The sequence below is a fragment of the Salmo salar genome, chromosome ssa14 (genome assembly GCF_905237065.1).
Source record: "Salmo salar chromosome ssa14, Ssal_v3.1, whole genome shotgun sequence".
NCBI classification, from domain to species: domain Eukaryota; kingdom Metazoa; phylum Chordata; class Actinopteri; order Salmoniformes; family Salmonidae; genus Salmo; species Salmo salar.
The window spans coordinates 59,960,699-59,979,439 of NC_059455.1; the positions used below are offsets into that span (position 1 = coordinate 59,960,699).

At 42.1% G+C, this 18,741-nt stretch overlaps 1 protein-coding gene across 1 annotated transcript in view; it reads right to left on the reverse strand.

The window, feature by feature from the left end:
* Nucleotides 1-3,542: 3,542 nt before the first annotated feature.
* The window catches only part of LOC106570060 (sialidase-1), a 30,481-nt gene continuing 15,282 nt past the window's right edge, over nucleotides 3,543-18,741 (reverse strand). Inside the window, exons 7-8 of the transcript XR_001320609.2 lie at nucleotides 4,751-4,812; nucleotides 3,543-4,588 (exon numbers count right to left, since the gene is read on the reverse strand). The gene's annotated coding sequence lies outside the window, so the exon portion shown is untranslated. The remainder of the gene's footprint in view (nucleotides 4,589-4,750; nucleotides 4,813-18,741) is intronic.

Consider the following 18,741-nt stretch of genomic DNA (forward strand, 5'->3'; position numbering starts at 1 on the left):
CTGCTGTCCTTGTAGGTAAGAAACTTCCTGGAGAGTGTGTCTGCGACAGGGATGTCTTTGCCTGGACGGTGAGTGATTGTGAAGTCGTATTTTTGTAGTTGAAGGATCATTCTCTGTAGCCTTGGCGGGGCTGCAGCTAGTGGTTTCCTCATGATTGACTCAAGGGGCTTGTGGTCGGATTCCACAATGACTTGTCGTCCATATACGTACTGATGGAAACGTTTACATCCAAACAGAATGGCATAGAGCTCCTTTTCGATTTGAGCGTAGTTGATTTCACAGTCTGTGAGAGATTTGGAAGCGTAGCCGATGGGCTTTCCTTCTTGCAGTAGCACTGCACCTAGTCCATACTTCGACGCGTCCACTTGGAGTCTGAGCTCTTTGTTGGGGTCGTAGTAGGCAAGGATTGGTCCTGGTTCTCTCGTGATCAAGTCTTTCACATTCTGGAAAGCAATGTCGTGTTGCTTGTCCCAAAGAAACTCACTGGACTGCTTTAGCAGTTGACGCAGGGGTGCATTAGCATTGGAGAGGCTGGGTGCGAACTTGGCTAAGTAGTTGACCATGCCAAGCACTGTTTCCAGCTCTGCACGGTTCTTTGGTGGCTCCATTTCTTTTATGGCTGAGATCTTCTGTGGATCTGGCTTGATTCCATTCGCTGTGAGAAGATGTCCGAAGTAGCTGACCTCTGTAGCGCTGACTGTGCTCTTCTCGGGGTTGAGCCGGACTCCTCTCTCGCGGGACCTTTGCAGCATCGCGCGGAGGTTTCGGTCGTGCTCCTCTTTGGTTCGACCATAAACAAGGATGTCGTCCACAATTGCCACAACTCCGTCGAGGCCTTCATATACTTCGTCAATCTTTTGCTGAAACTCGTCTTGGGCTGAGATAATCCCAAAAGGCAGGCGACGGAACCTGTAGCGTCCAAACGGTGTGTTGAATGTTGTGAGCTTAGATGACTCTTCTGTGAGCTTGATAGCCCAGTAGCCTGATCTAGTGTCCATGACACTGAAGTAGTGTGCTCCCGCTAGCTTGTGCGTGATACCATCTAGCGTCGGTAAAGGGTAATGGGGCCGTTTGATAGCCTTGTTCAAGTCTCTTGGGTCGAGGCATACTCGGAGCTTGCCTGTGCGTGGTTTCTCCACCACCACTAACGCGTTTACCCAGTCAGTCGGTTCTGTAACCTTGGTGACTATGTCAGATTGCTCCATGCTCTCCAACTCTTTCTTCAGACGGGCACGGAGAGCAAGGGGAATCTTTCTCGGTGGGTAGACCACAGGGGTTGCGTCTTGGGTCAAGGTGAATGGTACATTCTCCTGGGAATAATCCTATTCCTGTAAAGACATCAGCAAACTCCTCCAGTACATTTTCTGTCTCTACTGGTGCTGTTACTGATAAAACTAGCTTGATGAGGTCCATGTCTAAACATGCTTTAAGACCTAGCACTGCAGGTGCTCTAGTGTCAACAACGTAAAAGTCCAACATCATGTCACTTTCCTTGTATTTGCATTTGAAAGTGCATGTGCCTTTTACTGGGAGCTGTTCACCACCATAACCATTCAGTCTGCGCATGGTGGGCTGTAGCTCGCACTCAGATGTCAAGCTGCGGTACTTATTCAGAGGAATAATGTTTACTTGTGCACCAGTGTCTAGTTTGAACTTTAGCTTTGTGCCTTGTGTTCCTATCTCAATGTCAGCAAAGGCTTGCTCTGTCTCTGATATGTGACTTTTCTGTGTCACTGAATCAATAAACAGTTCATCATCATTTGACTCTTTGATTGACATTTCATCTTCACTCACTGTGTGTACTGTTTTTCCACGGTAAGCTCTGCACACTTTTGCAAAGTGATTCCATTTACCACATTTAGTACACTGTTTGCCTTTAGCTGGGCAATTTCCTTGTTCGCCATGCACTTTGTATCCACAATATCCACATGTTTTGGGGCGTTTTGAGTCTGTGTCGCTCTGTTTTGGAGTTATGTCTCTCTCCGTTCTGAAACGCTCTCTCTGGGCACCGGAGGTGTGCTTTGATGTCTGCCTGACTGCGTGCACTGCTTGTTCACGTGATGCGCTCGTGCTGCCGCGCGAAATGGTTTTCATCTGAGCCTGTGCTAGCTCGTGAGATCTGGCTATGTCGATAGCTTTGTCCAGCGTTAGCTCAGACCCAACATTCAAAAGTTTCTCTCTCACTCGTGGTGAGTGTATTCCAAATACAATACGGTCCCTGACCATCTCATCCTTGTTTGCATAATCACAGTCTTTCACAAGCAGACGCAGCTCAGTCACAAACTGTTCAAAAGACTCGCTAGCTCCCTGTAAATTGTATTAGTCTTCGGCACAACATATGCTTCAAAACGATCGTAGTATGTTTCCAGTACCTTTGATTCAGCCTCGGTAAGTGTCCATGTGTTGTAAATATCTCTCCCTTTTTCACCGATCCAGAGGAGCAGGTAGCTACATTTTTCCTCTTCTCCTCTTTCCTTCAGGGGACCCGTGAACATTGCTGTTTGTACTTACGCCATGCATCGGGTAAGTTTGTAGACTCCCAGTCCATTCGAGGTGAAGGAACTCCAGAAAAATCCATCTTTTAAGACCATCCCACTTCTGACACCATGTTTTGTTTTGTACACTTTGTACAAAATAATAAAACGCAGAACTACAGGATGTTTCTTAACATAACTCTTTATTAACTAGCTACAACTACATGTTAGCCTATCTCCAACCACGATCAACTGCACATGACCTAACCGTCTGGGTGGTCTTAACCAATCACCGCACAGTATGATACGGCGGTAAAATGCATCCAATTATAATTCAGTATGTATTCACATATGAATATTACAATGGTTACACAAAGAGATTCATGGCCGCAAGTACGATTTGCATATGTGTCATTTTAATTTCGCAAGCTTGTATCATGTGAGACTTAACGGTCACAAACTTGTGACTTGACATTTGAATACATTCAAGATTTGCAAGCATTTATTTTTCCTGAATTATTGTCTGTTTACAAGTATGAATATTCTTGTAAACAAACTTCAATTGCCTAAATACAATTACCTTATTTATTTTGTTTTTCTATACAGGTTTGTCTTATGATTCCCAGGAGCCTGGGGGAGATGGATACAACCATACTCCAAAGCAGGACATTTCCCTGCATCTAGTTTTAGGCCTGCTAACAGCAGGAACATGGAGTGCTCCATCTCAGTGCCAGTAGGTCATGCATATTTATTAAATATATAATACTCCATTCATATGAGGAGTGGATAACCCCTATGCACCATAAACCTGTCTACTCCTGAAGTAACTCCCTGTCAGAGAGACTGATTAGGTTTTGCCGAAGCACTGGGCCAATGGGAGGTCAGGCCTTAGGGTTCAGAGGGAGTGAGGACAACGTTACAGACATGAAGAATAACTTGAACCACAGAGTAAGGGTAACTTCAAACCAAAATGCATAAAAGCTTGTCTAAAGCAGCTGTTTGGTAGGGGATAAAACACTGTTTTACCTGTGTCGTGGAAATTCTACACAGGGACACACAAAGTCCATCTTAAATTAATAATTCTTTATTATCAACTCGCTGGAGATGTTTCAACCAACTCAATGCACCAAGTACACATGTTGATCAGGAGCTCTACCGGGGCAGTCCTGTTAGTTCTCTTATATACACTGCTTACAGACACATTACATAGGCATTATTTAGCTTATTCATAATTAATTTATCATTAATATTTGGTTCATTCATGTTACTGACTAATGCTGGTTCATTCATGTGACAGACCAATACCTCGAGGCTTCTCTCCAAGCTTAGACCTTGAAACTGAGATATCCCTTTCTCAAAACAAGGTTCTGGGCATACTGCCAAATTGCAGATACTGATAGTGAGGATTCATTCAATCAGTCACTTGCATGAACACAGAAATTGGTTATTAGAAAAGCACAAACATAGAACACAGAAATTGGTTATCACTCAATCTGTGATGGTTATCAATACATTAACCTTTTCACATGCGAGTTCCAAATATCTCTAACGGTTTGGCGACGAGTATGAAGCGATGGCCAGCCAACGAGAGCGTACAGGTCGCAGTGGTGGGTAATATATGGGGCTTTGGTGACAAAAATCAATGCAAGTCTCATATCCAGGGTGAATACATTTGTATTAACGTAAATAAGACATCACACAGGTGTGCCAACCAACATATATATCCCAGACAAGACTGAAGAATAGGACAAATAGGCTGCCCAAGTCTGAGCTTTCACTAATGTCTTTTGACCAATCAGATCAGCTCTGAAAAAGATTGATGCGAAAAGATCTTTTGTGATTGGTCAAAAGACCAATGAGTGGAAAAAAATCTGAATTGGGCTGCCTGTCTAAATAAAGCCAGAGACAAGTGAATATAAGTCAATTCTTGTGTTCTTAGCAGTTTTATGAACTTGAGTGGTTATAGACATTACATGTTAAATGGTTACGAAACAGAGATGAGGAGACTCTTGCTGTAACCAAAGGCAGGTACCACTGAAGGCCACAGTATTCATTCAGGCAGCTTGAAGCAGATGTGGGTCGCCATCCAGGCCCTTGTCACATCATGCAGTCGCCTGATAGGGAGATGACAAATACATTATGTAACTTTCATCACCTAAGCGGTGTTAGCATTTACTGCACATGTTGCTGAACAATCCAACCATTTTGTTACTGTCATTGATATAAAATGGGCAATTCACATACAATATCCAGTTAATAAGCATTGACTGTAATACCTCTAGGGTCCTTTGGTGGTCTGGCAGCATGCTGCTTTCTCGTGTTCTTACTCCCTCTACACCTGGAATACAACAACAAAAACATGAATAACAATGAGCCTAGTCAATCAATAACTTGGCTAACTAGACTAATGAAATACTCATGTAAATGTGCACATCAGGCAAATGATACCCAACCAATACAGCCTAGTAGTCTATTTGCAGTGAAATTGGGAGGAGCATTTTTCTTGCAAACTTTTCAGTCAACAATTCTTCAAAAACAGGCAGCAGAATGAAGTAGTTTGACAAGTGTTCAAAAGTCTGTAACAAATCTTTAAAATATAGAGAGCAAATATATCGATTTTGAAGTGATGATGGTGGGAGTTAGCTAGCTTTTCCCCAGCAGAGATCCAGATTCGGTGTTTAATAGTCACATGTACAGGGTTGCAGTTGTGACTGCAGGGTACAGTGAAAATCTTAGGCTCTGAGCTCCGACATGCAGGAATGTGAAATAAAATTATGAAAATGGTAATAAAAAAACAATATAAATATCACTATATACATAATAACAACTGTAGCAGTGGAGACTAAATACATTTCCATTGAGAAGGAAGCAGAGTAAAGACTGACCATAGAGGGAGCATCAGTCAGACTGAATTACCATTGAGGGGATGTGGGGAACAAGTGAAATAAAACAATATAAATAAATAAATAAATAAACATACATACATATTAACAACTGCAACAGTGATGAATGTCATTTGGATGGGGGCAGAGTAAAAGTCCAGAGTAAAATAAGCTTCAAGTTAGCTAAGTAATGGCATTTATATCAATTGTATCAGATGGTTAACTAGCAAATATATCCATTTTCCCTCACATCTAAAGCTGCCTGATAAATATAGTTGATAGTAAAGCTAGGATGAATGTCAGAGGCCAGCTAACTAACGCAATAGTGGCTGTTAATGCAATGGGGCAGCAGGTAGCCTAGTGGTTAGAGCGTTGGACTTGTAACTGAAAGGTTGCAAGAACGAATCCCCGAGCTGACAAGGTAAAAATCTGTCGTTCTGCCCCTGAACAAGGCAGTTAACCCAATGTTCCTAGGCCGTTAATGAAAATAAGAATTTGTTCTTAACTGACTTGCTTAGTTAAAAATGGTCTGGAGTTTGTTTGAAATGTACCATTATATTTCACATGATAATCAAAATACTGTCACAAAAAAGTCTTCCAAATGGACAATGACTGGGTTAACTGCCTTGTTCAGGGGGGTCATCCAAAGTTGTGGCAAAATGGCTTAAGGACAACAAAGTCAAGGTATTGGAATGGCCATCACAAACCCCTGACCTCAATCCTATGGAAAATTTGTGGGCAGAACTGAAAAAGCGTCTGCAAGCAAGGAGGCCTACAAACCTGACTCAGTTACACCAGCTCTGTCAGGAGGAATGTGTCAAAATTCACCCAACTTATTGTGGGAAGCTTGTGGAAGGCTACCCAAAACGTTTGACTCAAGTTAAACAACTTAAAGGCAATGCTACCAAATACTAATTAAGTGTATGTAAACTTCTGACCCAGTGGGAATGTGATGAAAGAAATAAAGCTGAAATAAAATCGCTCTCTACTATTATTCTGACATTTCACATTCTTAAAATAAAGTGGTAATCCTACTAACTGACCTAAGACAGGGAATTTTTACTCTGATTAAATGTCAGGAATTGTGAAAAACTGAGTTTAAATGTATTTGGCTAAGGTGTATGTAAACTTCCGACTTCAACTGTATACAGTTGAATGACTTTGTTGTCCTTAAGCCATTTTGCCACAACTTTGGAAGTATGCTTGGGGTCACTGTCCATTTGGAAGACCCATTTGCGACCAAGCTTTAACTTCCTGACTGATGTCTTGAGATGTTGCTTCAATATATCCACATAATTTTCCTTCCTCGTGATGTCATGTATTTTGTGAAGTGCACCAGTCTCTCCTGCAGCAAAGCACCCCCACAACATGATGCTGCCACCGCCGTACTTCATGGTTGGGATGGTGTTCTTCGGCTTGCAAGCCTCCCCCTTTTTCCTCCAAACATAACGATGGTTATTATGGCCAAACAGTTCTATTTTTGTTTCATCAGACCAGAGGACATTTCTCCAAAAAGTACGATCTTTGTCCCCATGTGCAGTTGCAAACCGTAGTCTGGCTTTCTTATGGCGGTTTTGGAGCAGTGGCTTCTTCCTTGCTGAGCGGCCTTTCAGGTTATGTCGATATAGGACTCGTTTTACTGTGGATATAGATACTTTTGTACCGGTTTCCTCCAGCATCTTCACAAGGTCCTTTGCTGTTGTTCTGGGATTGAGTTGTACATTTCGCACCAAAGTACGTTCATCTCTAGGAGACAGAACACATCTCCTTCCTGAGCGGTATGACCGCTGCGTGGTCCCATGGTGTCTATACTTGCGTACTATTGTTTGAACATATGAATGTGGTACCTTCAGGCAGAGGATTCTCTTGCCCCTCCAGTAAAATCCACCAAGGAATATCCTTTGTTAACAGATTTGAACCTCAATACGAGGTGAAGAAATAAAATCACCTTCCTTTAGACCAGAAAAACAGCAAGCTGCAGTTCATGTCCAAAGTGGTCCAAATCCTGAATACTGACACGAGGGGAAAACAAACTCCCCTCTTAGACAATCACTGGTACAGCTGATTAGCTGTCTTGAGTCAAATATCTAGAAAAGCAAATACAAGTGAGACTATCCTACTACGCTCATCACCAATGGGAACCGTCAACACGGCTGGCTAGCTATCTTCCAGAGTGAACAACAGTAGAAGACGGGAAAGGGGAGACCCCTGTCGGACAAGCAGAGCCATACAAGCTGGCTGCTTAAACGACAACAACCTTCACACGTAAATACATTCTTGATTTCTTATTCCAAACAGGCGGCGGTTCGTGTGCAAACTATATGATTACTGTGAGAATAGCTCTGAAATGTATTGACGATAAGTCTCTCTCTCCCCCCCTCTTAATTTTCTGTGTAACATGTCACCATATTTTAAACAGTCCACTAGGGACCGTTTTCTCATGTATTAAGTGTGTATGTTATCCTGTTTTCTCATTTAGTTAGCTAGTAGATAAATAATTAAACCAATTTGTGTAGTACTGAATCATGATTAAGGCTGGGGATTTTGCAGATCCAAGATGGCTACGACTGTTCAGAATGATGATATGATAAGAGGTAATGATTAATAAGATGATTATTACATCAATAAACAAATATATACCTTATAGCTTGGGTTCTTAAACTTTTTCAGCCTGGGACCCAAATTCGAAATTCTGTGTTTTCCTGGGACCCAAGCTTAGGAAAATATGCAACTATACAAACATTTTCCCTTATGCCTAACACAAATGCAATATAGACAATAACAATGACATTAAATATCCATATAAATATCTATTAATGTTTATTTTCCCCCATTAATAACACGCTTACATATCTGTCTAGGTTGGAACTGTTGCTGTTAAAATACAATTTTCATTCTGAACTGGATTACACTAATTGATCACATCACACAGGTGAATAACAAAACACATACACAGGCTTTTTGATAGTGCAATGTTAAGTAACAGTACAGATGAAAAATGATCAAGCCTACTGTACATCTTACTGTAGAAATGATTGTTGAAAGAAAGTCTAGGTTGGAACTGTTTCTGTGAACTGTTTCTGTGAAAATACAATACAATTTTTTTTATTCTGAACTGGAATAAACTGATTGATCACATCACACAGATGTATACCAGAAAACACACACAGTCATAATGAGAGGTGTGTGGCTGGTTGAAGTTTTCAACAAGCATGTCTATTCTGGGCTCAGTTTCTGACAGTGCAAAACGGAGGTCATAATCAGCATTGAGACTGTTTCTGTACTTGTTTTTTAAGTATGTCAGAGTTGAGAACCCTGACTCGAATAGGTATGTGGTGCCACACTGGACCAGAACATCTACTGCTTTCTCAGTCAGGCAGAAGACCGCTTCCTGCTGTAGATGAGCAACCCAGAACAGTGTGAGTGTGGTTTGCCTAAAAAAGCATCTTGCTTCAATCAGTTTATTCCAATTAAGAATCAAAATGATAATTTTATTTTAACAGCGACAGTTCCAACCTAGACTAGTTTTCTACAATAATTTCTACAGTAAGATGTACATTAGGCCTGATCATTTTTCATCTTCATCTGTACTGTTACTATGGTTGCAGTAGCTAGCATGCTTTGGCTATTGTTAGCTATTAGCTGTGTACAAGGCCAGGGGATTGTTTGACAGAGAAACTCATCTACTACTATGAGAGCTAGTTAGTACTCCCTTATTTCTGCTCATCATCACCTGTTATAAAATGACCACAATGCCTTCCTAGCTGGCTGACTTTTCCACTGTTGAAGCACTGTTTCCTGAAGCATTCTGCCCTTTTCTGAAAGAACTCCCTGGGTTTGGTCAGGACGTGTCGTTTTATTAATTTGTTCGTTTTGAGAGACTTATTCCTCAGCACTTCCCTCCATAAAACACATTGAGGGTGCTTCTCGTTATAAGTTTGTATGAAAGGGAGAGAAACTCATCGCTGTATATGCGTTTCATGACAATCGAGTTCAGTCAGAACTTGTGGCTAGCATGAGTCCATTTGATGACAGCGGTGAGTGATGGCGAGTGGGAATGACAAGTCAGTGGCAGACAGCGCATCATCTGCTGCTGAACGACAGCTCTGCATCGTGTGTGGGGCCGTGATCATCAAGAAAACAGCAAAAAAAATAGATCTGGTAAACCGCAAAGCGCAAGGGCATCTCCCTCTCCCACTAGCGCAGCTGCCAAACTGGGCAGAGACGCTGCTAAGCAGAGAGCGCACTGAATAGAGAGCGCAGATGCACTTGGCCAAATCAATTCCAGTAATTATACATTTACTCTGACACCAATACTTTAAGAAAGGCTGCCTAATAGTTTAATTCGGGAGATAAGTATCTCTTTAAAACAACCTTTCCTGTGGTGCCCCAAATCTTAATGAGTTAATTGTTACATGATTCATTTAAAAATCGGGTAACAATTATAGTTAGTTAATTAGAGTTGTCAGATTAATGAAAGTAAAGACGGGATGAGACCAGACAGACAGTGTTTCTGCCACTGTGTCTTATGACCGAAAAGAGCTTCTACATATCAGGACAGCGACTACTCAACCCGTACTGGAGGACTACTTTTTCTTCAACGAGTTGGATGGGAAGGATTTACTTCAGATGCCCGACAAGGCCCTCATCCCCGTCATTCTCAGGAGAAAGAGACGGAGGTATCAGGGATGAAGGTCCAAGTGCCTTGTATGGATCTGTCGCCGAGAGTGTAAACTACCTTTACCATAGTCCTATTAGCCAACGCACTATCAATCGATAATAAAATAGACGAACTACAATCCTACCAACGGGACATTAAAAAACATAATATCTTATGTCTCACCGAGTCATGGCTGAACAAAGATATGAATAACATACAGCTTGCGGGTTTTAAGCTTTTTCGGCAGGATAGAACAGCGGCCTCTGATAAGACAAGGGGTGAGGGTGTATGTATATTTGTAAACAGCTGGTGCACGAAATCTAAGGAAGTCTCGAGGTTTTGCTCGCCTGAGGTAGAGTATCTCATAATAAGCTGTAGGCCACACTATTTACCAAGAGAGTTCATCTGTATTTTTCGTAGCTGTCTATATACCACCACAAACCGATGCTGGCACTAAGACCGCACTCAATGAGCTGTATACGGCCATAAGCAAACAGGAAAATGCTCATCCAGAGGCGGCACTCCTAGTGGCCGGGGACTTTAATGCAGGGAAACTCAAATCCGTTTTACCAGCATGTTAAATGTGCAACCAGAGGGGAAAAAAAAAAAAAACTCTAGACCACCTTTACTCCACACAGAGACGCGTACAAAGCTCTCCCTCGCCCTCCATTCAGCAAATCTGACCAGAATGTCCTCATGATTCCTGCTTACAAGAAAAAACTAAAGCAGGAAGCACCAGTGACTCGGTTAATAAGAAAGTGGTCAGATGAAGCAGATGCTAAGCTACAGGACTGTTTTGCTAGCACAGACTGGAATATGTTCCTGGATTCCTCCGATGGCATTGAGGAGTACACCACATCAGTCACTGGCTTCATCAATAAATGCATCGATGACGTCGTCCCCACAGTGACCATATGTACATACGTCAACCAGAAGCCATGGATTACAGGCAACATCCGCACTGAGCTAAAGGATAGAGCTGCCGCTTTCAAGGAGTGGGACTCTAACCCAGATGCTTAGCAGGATTTCTTATATGCCCTCTGACGAACCATCAAACAGGCTACACCGGCTCCGACGCTCGTCGGATGTGGCAAACTATTACAGACTACAAAAGGGAAGCACAGCCGAGAACTGCCCAGGGACACAAGCCTACCAGATGAGCTAAATTACTTCTATGCTCGCTTCGAGGCCAGCAACACTGAAGCATGCATAAGAGCATCAGCTGTGCGATCACGCTCTACGTAGGTGGTGTGACCAAGACATTTAAACAAGTCAAAATTCACAAGGCCGCATGGCCAGACAGGTTACCATGACGTGTACTCAGAGTATGTGTGGACTAACTGGCAAGTGTCTTCTCTGACATTTTCAACCTCTCCCTGACAGAGTCTGTAATACCTACATATTTCAAGCACAACACAATAGTCCCTGTGCCCAAGAAAGCGAAAGTAACCTTCCTAAGTGACTACCGCCCCCGTAGCACTCACATCAGTAGCCATGAAGTGCTTTGAAAGGTAGGTCATGGCTCACATCAACACCATCATCCCGGAAACCCTAGACCCACTCCAATTTGCATACCACCCCAACAGATCCATAGATGACGCAAACACATTCCACACTGCCCTTTCCCACCTGGACAAAAGGAACACCTATGTGAGAATGCTGTTCATTGAACGCTGACTACAGCTCAGCGTTCAACACCATAGTGCCCACAAATGTCCTCACTAAGCTAAGGACCCTAGGACTAAACACCTCCCTCTGCAACTGGATCCTGGACTTCCTGACGGGCCGCCCCCCAAGTGGTAAGGGTAGGCAACAACATATCTGCCACGCTGATCCTCAACACAGGGGCCCCTCAGGGGCGCATGCTTAGTCCCGTCCTGTACTTCCTGTTCACCCATAACTGCGTGGCCAAGCACGACTCCAACACCATCATTAAGTTTGCTGACGACACAACAATGGTAGGCCTGATCACCGACAATGATGAGACAGCCTTTAGGGAGGAAGTCAGAGACCTGGCAGTATGGTGCTAGGACAACAACCTCTCCCTCAACGGGAGCAAAGACAAAAGGACATGATCGTGGACTACAGGAAAAGGAGGGCCGAAAATGCCCCCATTCACATCAACGGGGCTGTAGTGGAGCGGGTCGAGAGTTTCAAGTTCCTTGATGTCCACATCACCAACAAACTATCCATGGTCCAAACATACCAAGAAAGTTGTGAAGAGGGCACGACAACAGGTCCCCAGATTCTCAAATAGTTCTACAGCTGCACTATCGAGAACATCCTGACCGGTTGCATCACCACCTGGTATGGCAACTGCTCGACATCTGGCGCTACAGAGGGTAGTGCGTTCGTGCCCAGTACATCACTAGGGCCAAGCTTCCTGCCATCAAGGATCTGTATAATAGGTGGTGTCAGACAAAGGGCCAAAAAATTGTCAAAGACTCCAGTCACCCAAGTCATAGACTGTTCTCTCTGCTACCGCACGGCAAGAGGTAGCAGAGAGCCAAGTCTAGGTCCAAAGGGCTTCTTAACAGCTTCTACCCCAAGCCATAAAACCGCTGAACAACTAATCAAAATGGCCACCCGGACTATTTGCAAAGACATCCCCCCTCTGTTTTTACGCTGCTGCTACTCGCTGTTTATTACCTACGCATAGTCACTTTACCCCTACCTACATTAACAAATTACCTCGACTAACCTGTCCCACCGCACAGTGCAAAATACAATTTTATTTTATTTGAAATAGCTGTGCAGCGACGCTACCCATCCAACCTCAGAGCTCGAGAGGACCTGCAGAGGAGAATGGAAGAAACTCCCCAAATACAGGTGTGCTAAGCTTGTAGTGTCATACCCAAGAAGACTCAAAGCTGTAATCGCTGCCAAAGGTGCTTCAACAAAGTATTGAGTAAAGGGTCTGAATACTTATGTAAATGTGATGTCAGTTTATTTTTAATATATTTGCAACAAAAACAATGTAACCTGTTTTTGCTTTGTCATTATGCGGTATTGTGTGTAGGTTAATCAATTTTAGAATGAGGCTGTTACGTAACAAAATTTAGAAAAAGTTAAGGGGTCTGAATACTTTCCCAATGCACTGTATTTATAAATAAATATTACGTTAATATATCATTAAATACATTATAACAGGTGGCAGTTAAAAGTGTTGCATAAAGATTAGCATATTATTGCTTTGAAATGTATAGGAATGAAGGATTTAGGTAATGTCAGTCTGGTGTAGAAGGATTGTTCAACAACCATCACCAGCTGGGTGTTCTGTGTGCAAGGAGTTTTGAATATTACTTTTATTTCCTGTGCTTAGTGAGTTTTATGTTCCTGTGTTTACAGTAGTAATACAAAGACATGGGCAAAGGCCAATGGCACCAGCACTTTAGTCAGTGTAAACAGATCTCACATGGACAACATTTTCATTCAAGTGAAAGACTCTTTAGATAGCGAGACAAAAGCAGGGATTGGTTTGAAGAACGGGACTCAGGGTAAGAGTGGAGCGAGCTGGACAGGAGGGCCTGTGTGTGTCAACTTGGACCGCAATGGAACATGGGAAGAGAAAGAGGTACTGTAACAAACTGAGATAATTCCATATGTACTGTATGTGTTTGTAATTTGGTGAAACATTTAAGTGAGTATTCCTGAGGGGGGGGGGACCAAAATAATGGAAAAGTTTCCGTCGAATGCTGTGTATAGACATTTTAACCTTACATTTTTCTAAAGCCATACCTCCACAACCTTTCAATGGTTGAAGAACTGTACAGATTCTTTGAAGCACTGTCACAAGCTTTGGGGTGATTGGGACCCTTAACTTATTCAAGTGTAATTTATTATAATAAAGCGAAATGAATGGAATATATATTTTTTCAACATAGAAATGCTACCAAAAATAATTTACTGGAACTTGTTACAAAAAGTGCTCTTCACGGACGAATCGCGGTTGTGTCTCACCAGGGGTAATGGTCGGATTCACGTTTATCATCAACGGAATGAGCGTTACACAGAGGCTTGTACTCTGGAGTGGGATCGATTTGGAGGGTCCGTCATGGTCTGGGGCGGTGTATCACAGCATCATCGGACTGAGCTTGTCGTCATTGCAGGCAATCTCAACGCTGTGCGATACAGGGAAGACATCCTCCTCCCTCATGTGGTATCCTTCCTGCAGGCTCATCCTGACATGACCCTCCAGCATGACAATGCCACCAGCCATACTGCAGGCTCATCCTGACATGACCCTCCAGCATGACAATGCCACCAGCCATACTGCTTGTTCTGTGCGTGATTTCCTGCAAAACAGGTATGTCAGTGTTCTGCCATGGCTAGCGAAGAGCCTGGATCTCAATCCCATTGAGCACATCTGGGACCTGTTGGATCGAAGGGTGAGGGCTAGGGCCATTCCCTGCAGAAATGTCCGGGAACTTGCAGGTGCCTTGGTGGAAGAGTGGGGTATCATCTCACACCACAAACTGGCAAATCTGGTGCAGTCCGTGAGGAGGAGATGCACTGAAGTACTTAATGCAGCTGGTGGCCACACTGACTTACTTTTGACCCCCCCCCCCTTTGTTCAGGGACACATTCAATTTCTGTTAGTCACATGTCTGTGGAACTTGTTCAGTTTATGTCTCAGTTGTTGAATCTTATGGTTATACAAATATTTACACATTACATTTTCTGAAAATAAACGCAGTAGGCAGTGAGAGGACGTTTCTTTTTTTTGCTGAACTTATGAATTCGGAGGGCAGAAATTATTAAATATTAAAGCATTAGACCTCTCACTAAAGGCTTCAGTCATACCAAAGTAATACTTAAATCCAAACTGGTTCTCTAGCAGATTAGTAAGAATGTCTCAACCCGTGTTCAAGAACGGCCTTTTCCCCTTTATTCAGATACTTTCTGTTACTTAAAAATGAAATTATCTCCAAAATATTTTTTAAAACAAGCCATAGAAAGTTGGTTGCAATTTCAGTTTAATCCACCAGAATAGACAGAACAAATATTACAACAACAAATATTATGGTTAAACTCAAATATAATTGATAAAAAAACAAAAAAACATTTATGGTATAATCTTTATAAATGATATCATAAATAGGACTGGTGGAGTTGCCACACATGCAGCTAACAAAGATATGGAAATGTCTGCTCTACTCAAAATTAAAACAAACCAATTGCAGCCTTATTGCAAAAATGGAAGAGGCAAGTGAAAGAGGGAGAAAGTAAGGAACTTGTCTGTCAGCCCTGCATTAAAGATCAAAATTGGTTAAAGAAAAAAAGTATACCAGTTTAATTTAAGGACCCAAAAATTGACAGCTGTGCCATATAGACTGCAAAATAGTTGGGAAAAGATTTGATGTACCCATTCCATGGTTTATGAACTGATACACAAAACGATGCTGGATTCAAAACTGAGTTTTTCAATTTTAATTATTACACAAAATTCTTGCAACGGGGGATACAACCCTCCCAGCACTGCAGATTTTGCTGCTTAGAGACAAAATCATTACATAATTTGTTTTGGTACTGTCCATATGTAGCTTGTTTTTGGACGCAGGTTGAGGAATGGCTGAAGAATTGCAATATTTACCTGGAACTAACTCTGCAAATAGCACTGCTGGATGATTTAAAAAGTCAGTCTATCAATCAATAACATAATACTGTTAGCAAAAAATTGTATCTTTAATTTACAATCTGTAGAAACTATGAGAATAGAAAGGTTCAGAACTTTTGTGAAACAGAGCACAGTTCAAAAATATATGGCAAATAAAAATCAAAACTGTTCACAGATACAGTAGATGGGCGGGGTTGAGTTTTGCTGAAGGGTGGGACTAAAAATAACAAGGTAAGTAATGTAAAATAGACTGTGTCCCTAAAATGTACAGTTCCATCGGAAAGTATTCAGACCCCTTGACTTTTTCCACATTTTGTTACGTTACAGCCTTATTCAAAAATGTATTAGATCATTTTCCCCCCTCATCAATCTACACACAATACCCCATAATGACAAATACATTTTTGCAAATATCTAAAAAATAAACAGAAATACCTTATTTCCATAAGTATTCAGATCCTTTGCTATGGAACTCGAAATTCAGCCTTGAGATGTTACTGCAACTTGATTGGAGTCCACCTGTGGTCAATTCCATTGATTGGACATCATTTGGAAAGGTACACACCTGTTGATATCAGGTCCGGCAATTGACAGTGCATGTCGGAGCAAAAACCTAGTCACTCTGACAGAGCTCTAGAGTTCCTCTGTGGAGATGGCAGAACCTTCCAGAAGGACAACCGTCTCTGCAGCACTCCACCAATCAGGCCTTTATGGTAGAGTGGCCAGACGGAAGCCACTACTCAGTAAAAGGCACATGACAGCCGCCTTGGAGTTTGCCAAAAGGCACCTAAAAGATTCTCAGACCATGAGAGACAAGATTCTCTGGTCTGATGAAACCAAGACTGGCCTGAATGCAAAGCGTCACTTCTGGAGGAAACCTGGCACCATCCCTACGGTGAAACATGGTGGTGGCAGCATCATGCTGTGGGGATGTTTTTCAGAGGCAGGGAAAGGGAGACTCGTCAGGATTGAGGGAAAGATGAACGGTGCAAAGTACAGAGAGATCCTGGGGTGAAGGTTCACCTTCTGACAGGACAACAACCTTAAGCACACAACCAAGACAATGCAGGAATGGATCCGGGACAAGTCTCTGAATGTCCTTGAGTGGCCCAGCAAGAGCCAGGACTTGAACCCGATCGAACATCGAGAGCGACCTGAAAATAGCCATGCAGCAACGCTCCCCATCCAACCTGACAGAGCCTGAGAGGATCTGCAGAGAAGAACGGGAGAAACTCCCCAAATACAGGTGTGCCAAGATTATAGCGTCATACCGAAGAAGACGAGGCTGTAATCGCTGCCAAAGGTGCTTCAAAGTACTGAGTAAAGGGTCTGAATCAGGGGCGGAAATCCCGGGGGGACACGACCCCCCCATCCTGGGAAAAATATGATTTATCCCCCCCAATATATCACTGAAACATAACTATGTAATTTAAATAATATTAATAATACGCAATGAAAGCAATTGCGCTGATTATAGACACTTAATAGCACGTTTTTAAGTTTCAAAAGATTGCAACCCCCCCACCCTTTGCCTCACAATGGTTTGATCCACTGCCAGTTCTTTAGTTGGCAAGGTAACAGAGGGGTCGTATCTACTGTCTGAAAGGCACTCAATGAACGTAACTGACGTGAGATTAATCTAGTCAATCGCGCACACACACTAGCTGAATATGCAGAGATAGCGCGCAAATATTAACTATTAAGCTAGCTAGTACCTATTCCATTTATGTGGCGTCGTCAAAGATGGAATCTTTGCTATCGTCAATTTATTCCAAGATCATTTATGCAGATGATGTAAGTTAGTGCTTCAAAGTCCCTGTGATAAGGTTAGCGATAAACTGAAGTCCAAACTGAACAGAACTACACTCTCTTCTACCATTGTCTTAAATATATTTAATGGTCTCGTTGCAAAAGCTAAATTGTCGCAAGGGAACTTTTATTTATTTATTTTATTTCACCTTTATTTAACCCAGGTAGCAAAGATTATAGCAAACACCACTGAAACTGAATTGGTGCTCGCTAGCTTTGCAAATTCAGCTATTGTTGGAAGCCAGCCAATATGAAACAAACTATTAAAATTACAAAAGGTTGCAGCATATGTTGTGTAAATGGTGAACTCATACAGCTGTCAACTCTTGTCATTTTAATCCGTTTCACATTTGCTAGCTACCTTTTAGATCGAAGCCCAAATAGAATGATTGAAGATGATAGAAGCCCATCTCCTACTGTAAATAACCTACACACTGTGTGTGTGTGTGTGTAGCCAGCCAGCCAGCCAGGTAGAAAAATGGCAGAAAAATAAAAGACGGACATCAGAGTATTTTTCAATACACCAAAACGCATAGTAAGAACCCTAGTAGCCTAATATCTCAAAGACTAGTTGATAAAATGTTCATAAGAAAGAAATGAAATTCTAATGGAAATGTTTCACAATGATGTCATTAGGCAGAGCAGGCAACAGATGGCACACAGACAGCAGAGTTGGGGACAGATATGCAGGGACAGACTGGCAGAGACAGGGAGTCTCAGGTAAGTTTGTTGAGTCTTTGTTTGGCAACATTATGAAAGGTTCTCAATTTTTTTGACTTGTAAAATAGGAACATAATTGGAAAATGCCATGGATACCCCCACTCAACTTAAACTGGTGACTGAACTAAGATTTGTTAAAGGCAATGGTATTGCTGTTGTGATTAGTTGTGTAGTTTTGGGTACCGGTAGTTAGGACTACGGCAAACACCTTATTTCTTTGGTTCCTCAATATACATTTACCATATTACAATGTAAGCTGTGTTACAGCACTACTTTTGGTGTCCCCCTCAGGAATTGCTCGAGAAAATTTCATGTAATTGTCCCCTCCAAAGTTGATATCAGATTTTCGCCCCTGGTCTGAATACTTTTGTAAATGTGATATTTCAATAACTTTGCAAAAATCCTGTTTTTGCTTTGTCATTATGGGGTAGTGTGTAGATTGATGAGGGGGTGGAAAAAATATTTAATCAAATTTAGAATAAGGCTGTAACCTAACAAAATGTGGAAAAAGGAGTTTGAATACTTTGAGAACTTTTGTGAAACAGCACAGTTGAAAAATATATGGCAAATAGAAATCAA